General features: G+C 53.7%; 1 long non-coding RNA gene across 1 annotated transcript; it reads right to left on the bottom strand.

Annotated features, from left to right (window-relative positions):
• Positions 1 to 244: 244 nt before the first annotated feature.
• LOC138441831 (uncharacterized) lies at positions 245 to 4,862 on the bottom strand. Its single transcript, XR_011257441.1, has 5 exons — positions 4,743 to 4,862; positions 3,043 to 3,199; positions 2,634 to 2,774; positions 2,326 to 2,461; positions 245 to 708 (listed from the first exon to the last, which is right to left on the bottom strand). It is a non-coding gene; the product is annotated as an uncharacterized lncRNA (long non-coding RNA).
• Between the last annotated feature and the right edge of the window lie 4,104 nt (positions 4,863 to 8,966).

Here is an 8,966-nt window from a genome sequence, read left to right as displayed (position 1 = left end):
CCCCAGGCTGTCCAGGCCCTGACCAAGAGGGAGTGTGGTCACTTGAGACAGGGAATGTTGGGGTCAGGTAAGGCCAAGAGATATCAACAAACCAGCACTCATCTGCAGAGGCACGTATTCAGGGTATGCAGTGGTTAGAGCACTGTCTGCGAGGTCAGGCCGGCCTGGTCTGAGTGACCTTGGGCAAGTGGCTCCACTTCTCTGGGCCTGAGAGTTTGTTGCTGAGAATGAAATGAAAGCCACCGGCATGGCGAGGAGCTCGTGGCTGCCTTTAATTACTCACACAGTCACTTGGAAGCAGAAACAAGCCACAGAGCCCCGCGGAGGTTCTCCCCAGCCCTGCGCGCGTCTCTGTACCCTCAGCACACACCGTTCCAGGGCCACGCCTCACTCCCGTCGCCTCCTCGCCTCCGCTCCGCGTCCTTGGCTTCCCTCATGTGGCCATTCTCGGTACTGCAGCAGCCTTCCTGGCTAACCCAGAGTACGCCCGGGGTCTCTTGTCGTCTTGATGGTCTCAGGCAGACAAGCCTCTTGTCTCCCAACCTTCAAAGCCTAATCATCATACACAGAGGCCAGCCTCGACCCTTAGGTATGGCTCTGGATCCTTCTTGCTGGTTCCAGGCCGGTGGGAGGAGCCCAGGAAGCAACACTGCGCCCTGCTGACTGGGGCTGTCATTGTAGGCAAGAAGTAGGGGAACACAGCACCTTCTTGAGAAAGATCAGTAATGATTCAGGGCCTCTGGAGATGTACACACACACACACACACACACACACACACACATGCACATAAACACCCACATGGCTCAGGCTGCCACATGGCACACACACACACACACACAGGCACACACCAGCCCTGTGCGCACACACTGTCCCACTCACACACAATGACATCACTGCCCAATCAGCCCCCTTTTCCATCCATCCACCCCTCTGTCCCCTGTGTTTCCCCTTGGCCCCGCTCCTGCCCACGATCTAAGGAAACCAGTGCTTGCTGTAAATTGCAAATAAAAACTCCTTTCCCTGGCCTAAAAGTCCTGGGTAACCCAGTCTACCCCTCAGACTACATCGCCCACCTCCATCCGCCTGCCCATTACTCACTATTTCTCCAGCAAAAATATACAGCACTCACTCACACGTCAAGCCCATTCACTTACTGTTTTCTCTCCCCAAAATATTTTCCCCCAGATCCTCCACTGGCTGCCTCCTTCCCTTCTGCCTCAGTTGAAATACCACCTTCATCCAGACCACCAGAGCTAAAAGGCTCCCTACCCTCCATTCTCTCCAAACATTCTTTCATAATGTGTACCCTAATCATTAGAGAAATGCAAATCAAAGCCACAGTGAGATACCACCTCACACTCATTAGGATGACTACTAAAAAAATTAAGCAGAATATAACAAGTGTTGGTGAAGATGCAGAGAAATTTGGAGCCCTTTTGCACTGTTAATGGGAATGTAAAAGGTTGCAGCCACTGAGGTAATAAATAAAATGATGATTCCTCAAAAAGTTAAAAAAAGAAGTAACATATGATCCTATCATTCCACCTCTGAGTATATACACGAAAGAATCGAAAGCAGGGTCTTGGAAAGATATGTGTACACCCATGTTCACAGAACCATTATTTACAGTGGCCAAGCGGTGGAAGCAACCCAAACGTTCATCGACAGAAAAATGGATCAACAAAGGGCAATATATATATGCAATGGAATATTATTCAGCCATAAAAATGGAGGGGATTCTGATACATGCTACAAAATGGATAACTCTTGAGGACATTATGCTAAGCAAACTAACTCAGTCACAAGAAGACAAATAGTGCATGATTCCACTTATTAGAGAAACATAGAGTAGGCAAATTCTTGGGGACAAAAAGGAAAATGGTGGTTGCCAGGGCTGGAGAGGGTGCAAGGAATGCGGAGTTGTTTAATAGATACAGAGTTTCAGTTCTGAAGAATAAAAATAGTTCTGGAGATAGATGGTGGTGATGGTTACACAACAATGTGAAAAGACTCAATGTCACTGAACTGTGTACTTAAAAATGGTTACAAACATTATATATATTTATTTATATATATATCTTACCATCATGAAAAATAATAAATAAAAATATGTATCAAAACATTTGCTTGCTTAATCCCACCTCACTCACTAAATTGTGAACTCCAGGGAAGCAGGGCTCCGTCTTTGCAGTGTGTCTGTTATGTGCTGCCAGTCCCTGAGGTCTTGGGAAACATGAGAGATGAGGCGCCCACCTACCTGAGGCTTACCACCTGGCAGAGGGAGGAAGAAAGATGCTGAATAACCAAGTAAACAAAATTATCACCTATCAGGTGAAATGTAAGAGCGGCTTCACCAGGAAGACAGCAGCTAGCACAGTCAGGCACACCATCCGGAGGAGGGGACATTTATGTGGGACCCAAGAAACAAGAGTCAGTCTCCAAGCATCTGAGAGTCCAGAGCTGCAGAGAGAGGGAGCGGCAAGTGCCAAGGCCCTGGGGTGAGCACGAGCCTGGTATGCTAGAGGAACAGCAGGGAGAGGAGGAGGGGAGGCAGGGGAAAGGGGAAAGGAGGCGGGCCCAGGAGGGAGAGGGGATGGAGGGCATTCTTGGTGGCAGAGGAGGGAAGTCTCACCAAGTCACCAACCTCCTTTTCCACAACACATGAGCTTCTGTGAGTGGTGGCTTCTAAATGCCAAGCTCCACACTAAATGCTCTTTGTGCATTAGCTCAGAGAATGTTCGCAGCAGTCTTTGGGGCAAGTACAGTCATTATCCTGAGATATCAAGGAGGAAGTAGGGTCAGAGAGCTTGGGCAAGTTGGTGAGACTAGAACAGGAGGCAAACAGTGGCAAGGGAGTCTTAACTACCCCAGACAACCTGCCCTCAGAGGCCTAGTCTGAGGAGGCTCCTTCTTCCCCACCCCACTGCACTCCCACCCTCCACTGCCTCTGTAGGAGCCAGGTTGCTGGCTGATCCCTGCCACAGGGCTTCCCCTCTTCCCTTCACTGCCCCTCAAAAGCAAGCCAAGGAGAAAGAACCCACCTGCCTTGTTCACCCAGTTGGGGTGGCACTGGAAGAGGGGAGACAGAAGCCGCCTACAGCTTCACAACAGCCTGCTTCCGAGGTCCCTCTGCAGGTCCCGACCTTGCGGAGCCCTGTCTTAGGGGGAAGGAGCCAGGAGTCCTCTGGGGCCTGCAGACTGGATGGTTGCACGATAATCAGTGAAGAAGTCCTCCCAGGCCAAGGACAGCATCATCTTCAGGCCTGAGGGGCAGGCCTCCTCCGATGCCGTCCCAAACCCTTGACTCGGAGAAGCAGAACCCCAGGAAGGGCTAAGTCTTCCCCAGCTAGGAGGGACATGATGGAAAAGGAGGCAGTTCCATCTCCTGCCTGCACCCCTGGGTTCAGGGAACTTAGAGCCTCACTCACCACACTGACTGCACCACAGAAGGACTGCCCAGGGCTGAGGCAGCCCCGGGTCCCCACCTCATAGCTCCCACCCTAAAGCAGACGTGGAGGGGGTCTTTCACCCAGAGCAGGACCCATCAAAAAATGGAAATGCAGGGCCCCTTCCTTGTCCAAAAGGGAAGGAAACAGTGCCTAATATTAATATACATAAAGCTGTTTCCTTTCCTGTGTGGTCTCTCAACTTGTTATGATCATTCTTATCGGCTATTTAATGTCATTCTAAGTAAAGAAAAATTAAAAATTTTAATGACTAGCATGACTTTTACCATTCACCTTTACCTTGTGCAAGGCCAGTTTTAAATGCAAATATAAGGACATTTCACTCACGTGTAGACTCACGGTTCGCATTTTGTAGCTTGTGCGTGCGCGTGTATTTTATTCTTACCTGAGGGGCGGGAACACTACACGAACTAAGTCAACTGTCTTTCTTTCGCTCAGTTCGCACACATTCTACCAACCCTGTCTCCTATTGGCCCACTGATGTGGAGGCCTGGAAAGGAAAGGGGACTGAGGGCTGCTCTGCCTCCCCGTGCTGTCTTCATGGTCAGGGGAGGGTGTCGGCTTCTCCAGGGAAATAATTTCCAGGTGGGGAGGAAGCCCTGACAAAGAAATGGGGTGGGAAAACCTGAGGAGTTACTCAAGGGCTCTGAAGCTCCAGCCTGGCTGCTCTGAGGGCCTGTGAGAGACGAGGGCACAGGGGTGGGCACCCTGAGTGCCCTCCACTGGGCCTTATTCCACTCTGACTGTGCCACCCTTGCCTATAACCTTCTGTGGCTCCCCAGTGCCCTCAGGATAAAATCCACAGCGCTACTGCTGAGCCCCAAGACCCCACCTCACCTCCTCCCTCTGCTCCTGGCCACGCATCCTGCTGCCGCCATAGCACTGCTCGCCCTGAACCCTGGGCTCAAGACCTGCTCTTCTTTCCCTGCACTTAGTACCCTTCTTCCCCACCAGGCCCCTTTTCTGGCAAACTCACACTCATCCTTTGAGTCTTGGCATGAATATCAGCTCTGCTAAGAAGCCTTCCCTTGCCTCCTGACCTGAGTCAGGCACCTCCCCTGGACCGTCACAGGCCCTGTGCTCCTCAGACAGTAGGTGCTTCATAATGGTTATTGAATGAAGCCTGTGGTCTATGCAGTCTCACAGGTCAGGCTGCCAGGCCAGGCAGGAAGGACCAAACAGGCATGACGCACCTCTCAGGCCCCTGTGGCACTTTGCATTTTAGACTTCATGTTTTACTCCCCATCCTGCCCAGGAAGAAGGTGTTCTCATACCTGTGACACAGATGAGGAGACAGAGGGTGGGACGCATCCTCTTTTCTGGTCTCCCCCTGCCCCACCACCTCCTCACCCACATCCAAGCCCCGGCCAGGGTGACCAGACCCACGGCCTCTCAGCCAGGCCAGTCCAGATGTCTTTTCTCAACCAGCCCCAGAGAAAACTCACTCCCAGCTGGGGCCTGTCCCATCCTTTCTCTCCCTCCCCCCGCCTTCCTCCCCCTCCCCACTTCCTTCCTTCCTGCTCTTGGATATTCCCTTTGCAGGAAAGGCCCCAGGACCCAGGGCAAGGCCCCCAGGTCCAGCTGCCAGGCCAGGACACATGCTTCCTCCATCAACTAGCCCCCTCTGCCCTCCCCGGGGGCCGGAAATCTGATCCAGGCCTAGGGAACAGGAGAGCTCTGCAAGGGGGACAGCCCAAGGTCATCTTGTCCCTCCCTCTGCCTCCAGCCAGAGCACAGCCAGAGGAGCCCTGAAGCGCATCCTGGAGGCTTGGGAGGGGCTTTGTCACTCTGCCTGTGAGTTGCTTATTACCGAACTCCTCCTCAGGAAAGCCCAGAGCCTGGGTCAACCTCTAGGATCTCACTTGGCTCAAAGAAAGCGCTCAGCTGACAGCACCTCTGATCATTATCTCCCCAACATCATCCTCATCCTATTTAATCCTTATAACTATCCTGGGAAGTAGACAGAGGTTTTAAATCTTCATTTTATAAGTGAGGAAACTAAGGCTCAGGAAGAAAGAAATGACTTGCCCAAGCACCTTCAGAAAGTCTCAAAACTGAGCCCAAACCCAGACCAGACCAGTGGTCTTCATGACCTCACTGCTCAGCCACCCACTCCTCCATTCCTGCGGAAGTTGCTCCACACGCAGATGATCTTTCCACGGATTTGTGGGGAGAAAGTGGTCTCCCCATCCTGTTCCTCTGCCGTCTTGGGACCCGCCCTCCCACCCATCCATTCTTGGTGATTCTGGAATAATTCTTTACCTGCTGGGTGCCTCAGTCTCCCCATCCACACAAGGAGGAAGAAGATGGAGAAGCCATCTCTAAGGACCTATAAATCTAAGGGAACTCACTCACTAATCCATTGAGCAGAGGCTGTGTGTATGCATGCTTTGCATGTCTGACTCTTTGTGACCCCACAGACTGTAGCCCGCCAGGCTCCTCTGTCCACAGGCTTTCTCAGGCAAGAATGCTGGAATGCACTGTCATTTCCTCCTCCAGGGAATCTTTCTGACCAGGGAATCGAACCCCCATCTCCTACTTGGCAGGCGGATTCTTTACCAATGGCCACCTGGGAAGCCTCCATTGGAAGATACAAGATGTTTGGTTTTTTTTTTAAATGAGGTTGGCACTGTGCTTCTCAGCAACTTCCTTCCCTTCCAGTGTGTCTATAGGGTTCTAGCAACAGCGCTGATGGGAGCTCTTTACATCCTTCAGCACCCAGTCTAGATAACTCCTCCACTGGGAAACCTTCCTTCTTCTGCCCTGTGTGTGCGAATGTGCTCAGTCATGTCCGATTTTTTGTGACCCCATGGAGGCCACCAGGTTCCTCTGTCCATGGGATTTCCCCAGCAAGAATACTGGAGTAGGGTGCCATTTCCCACACCAGATGAGAGGTAGCTAGCTGAGTGCTGTCCTGATGCCAGACCAGATCCCAGATGGTCCTACAGACCAAGGTCACCCAAATCAAGGACAGACTGTAGGAATCTAACTTGGGTCCTACCAGCTATAACTCCATCTATTTTCCCAATACACAGCAGAGAGAAAACCTCACAAAACGGGAGAAGGAAAGGGCAACCCGGTTCTGCCAAAGACTGGGGAAGTAGTCTAGGCTGGTGGGCAGGGGACTGAGGACTGGCAGGTGGGCAGACGCAATAATGGCCTCATTCAGAAGTAGGTGGGTCGATGATGGGGATCCCATGGCTAAGGCTTTAGGGCCAGGCAGGAGCTGCCAGGCCTGGAATAAAGCTGCCTCACCCTACCACCCTACCCCGGGCCCACCCACTCCCCAGTCCTTCTGCAGGCAGTGCACCCTGGATAAAAACCCAAACTGCTGAATCCTTGAATAGAGATCCATTTCTTAGCCAATTCAGCACTTCCCCTCCCACCACCAGTCCCAAGCTCCCTAGCCAATGCTCTCCCTTATCCCAGGCTCCAGTCCCTCTGCCTTGCCACCAGAGAGGCGCCTGGATTGCCAACAACCCCAACCCTCCAACCACCAACCCTCCGCGTGCCAACACCCGGACAGACCCAATAAACTTAAGATATTGGAAGGATGAAGAGAAGGAACGCACCGCCTTGTCCCCGTGCAGCAGCTCAGGGAGCAGTGCTGCGCCATGGCCACCAGAGGGCACGCGCCCCCTCCCAGAGCCATAAGCACGACGGCGGCGGCGGCGGACCCAGCTAACAGAGGATAAGCGTAGGGGTGCGGTCACTCCCGGAAGAATTCCCTGAAATGCAGCCCCATCCTGGGCGCGGACTGAGGCTCGGAAGACAAAGACCTGGGATGCAGCCCCTCGACCTCCACCCGGGCCGCGCCCCGCGCTTCGGTCTTTGGCTGACCAAACGCGCGCCCCCTCCTGGCCACCGACAGCACTGCAGCCTGGCGGAGTTTGGCACTGGGGATAGAGTGGGGAGGAGGCGCAGATAAGAAGGAAAGGGAGATTTAGCAGCAGCAGACAGTGGTGCACAGTGGGAGTTTACTGGGTTGTGGTGCTTAGCACTGAGTGAATAGGAGTACTGTTAAGGTACTGATTGTAGGGTACTGGCTGGATACGAGGAGGGCACTAGGGGCCACTAGGCAGGTACCTGGACCAGTGGGTCGTCCCTGGTGGATATTGAGGGGGGCACCAAGACTAAACTGAAAGGAAGGCACCACATAGTTACTGGGTAGAAATGGGGAGGGAGCTGGATGGATATTTGAAAATACTAAGTAAACATAGGGGGCTAATGGATACCAACTGGAGGTGTCAAGTGGGTACTTGGAAACACTGGAAGGATTTACTGCCAGGATCCCAGGAAATACTCACTCTGGGAAGATACCAGGTGAGTGCCAAAGACACTGGGTGGGACCTGAGCCCACAGTGGGAAGCACTGAGTTTGTTTCTTCAGGGTACTGGGGATATGTGCATTGCTGGTGAGAACTGGGGATACTGGTAGACACTAGGTGTACTGGAAGTCACTGGTCTTGTACTCATACCCTGGACAGGATGGCACTTCCCCAGCAGTATCTCAGTGCCCCCTTTAAACAGCCGCTAGAGCCTGGATCATTGTACCATTTTCACAGCATGGACTTCGATCAGAGATCTCCCTTGGCCCGTGAGTGTCTCCTGTTCTGACCAGAACCTGTTCCTGACTTCCTGGCTAGAGTAGGGGAGGTGAGGGAATACTGCACATGGACCCAGGACAGAACCCTCCTGTTGTCTACCTCCCCCAGATGGAGAGGGAAGTAAAGGCAGGTCAGCCCCTCATCTCTAGAAAAATAAGGAACCCCCTCCCCAATCCCTCCCACCAGGCTTCGGCCTCCTGGCCCAGCTTGCTGGCTGCTGGGCCGGGAGGGGCTGCCAGGCTCGGCCTCCTGCCCACTGCGGGGCGCCGGGGGAGGGCGGCGCGCGGCTCGAGATGCCGCGTTGCCATGGAGACGCTGCCGCATCCTGACTGCTCCTGGCAACGGGGTCCCGCAGCCAGGCAGGCGCTCGGCGGGGACCCCAGGGATCGGGCGCGCCAGGCTGCCCACGGCGCCGCCAGACCCCTGGGACACGGATACGAATCCCCCACCCACAGATAACCCTCACTCGTCCTCCCACAGCTCACACATGTACCCAGGTGCCCCAGCTGCAGCAGCCCAGGCGGAACTGCAGCCCAAGCCCGCCCTGCAGCCCCTACTCATTAATTCAGCAAACATTTGCCGACCGTCTCAGTGCCAGGCGCGAGATGGCCACTGCGGCTGCTGCGACGAGTCACACGGGGACGCAGCGCCGCCACCCCTCCCTCCCCATCTCACAGCCCACAGAGGAAGCAGACACAGAAACACGCGATCGATACTGTAACCCCAACAACAGCCACCCGCTGACTGCGCTAAGCCCTCCTCATGCAGCACCTCACCCAAACTGTAGGACCCTTGGAAAGCACTGTGAGAACCCTTTTTTAGGATAAGGAAACCGAGGCACGAGAACTTATTCACCCAAGGCCACATAGTATGGACCCTAACCACTTCCCCA

The sequence above is a fragment of the Ovis canadensis genome, chromosome 5 (assembly GCF_042477335.2).
Source record: "Ovis canadensis isolate MfBH-ARS-UI-01 breed Bighorn chromosome 5, ARS-UI_OviCan_v2, whole genome shotgun sequence".
NCBI lineage: Eukaryota > Metazoa > Chordata > Mammalia > Artiodactyla > Bovidae > Ovis > Ovis canadensis.
This window is presented reverse-complemented; position numbering and strand designations above follow the sequence as displayed.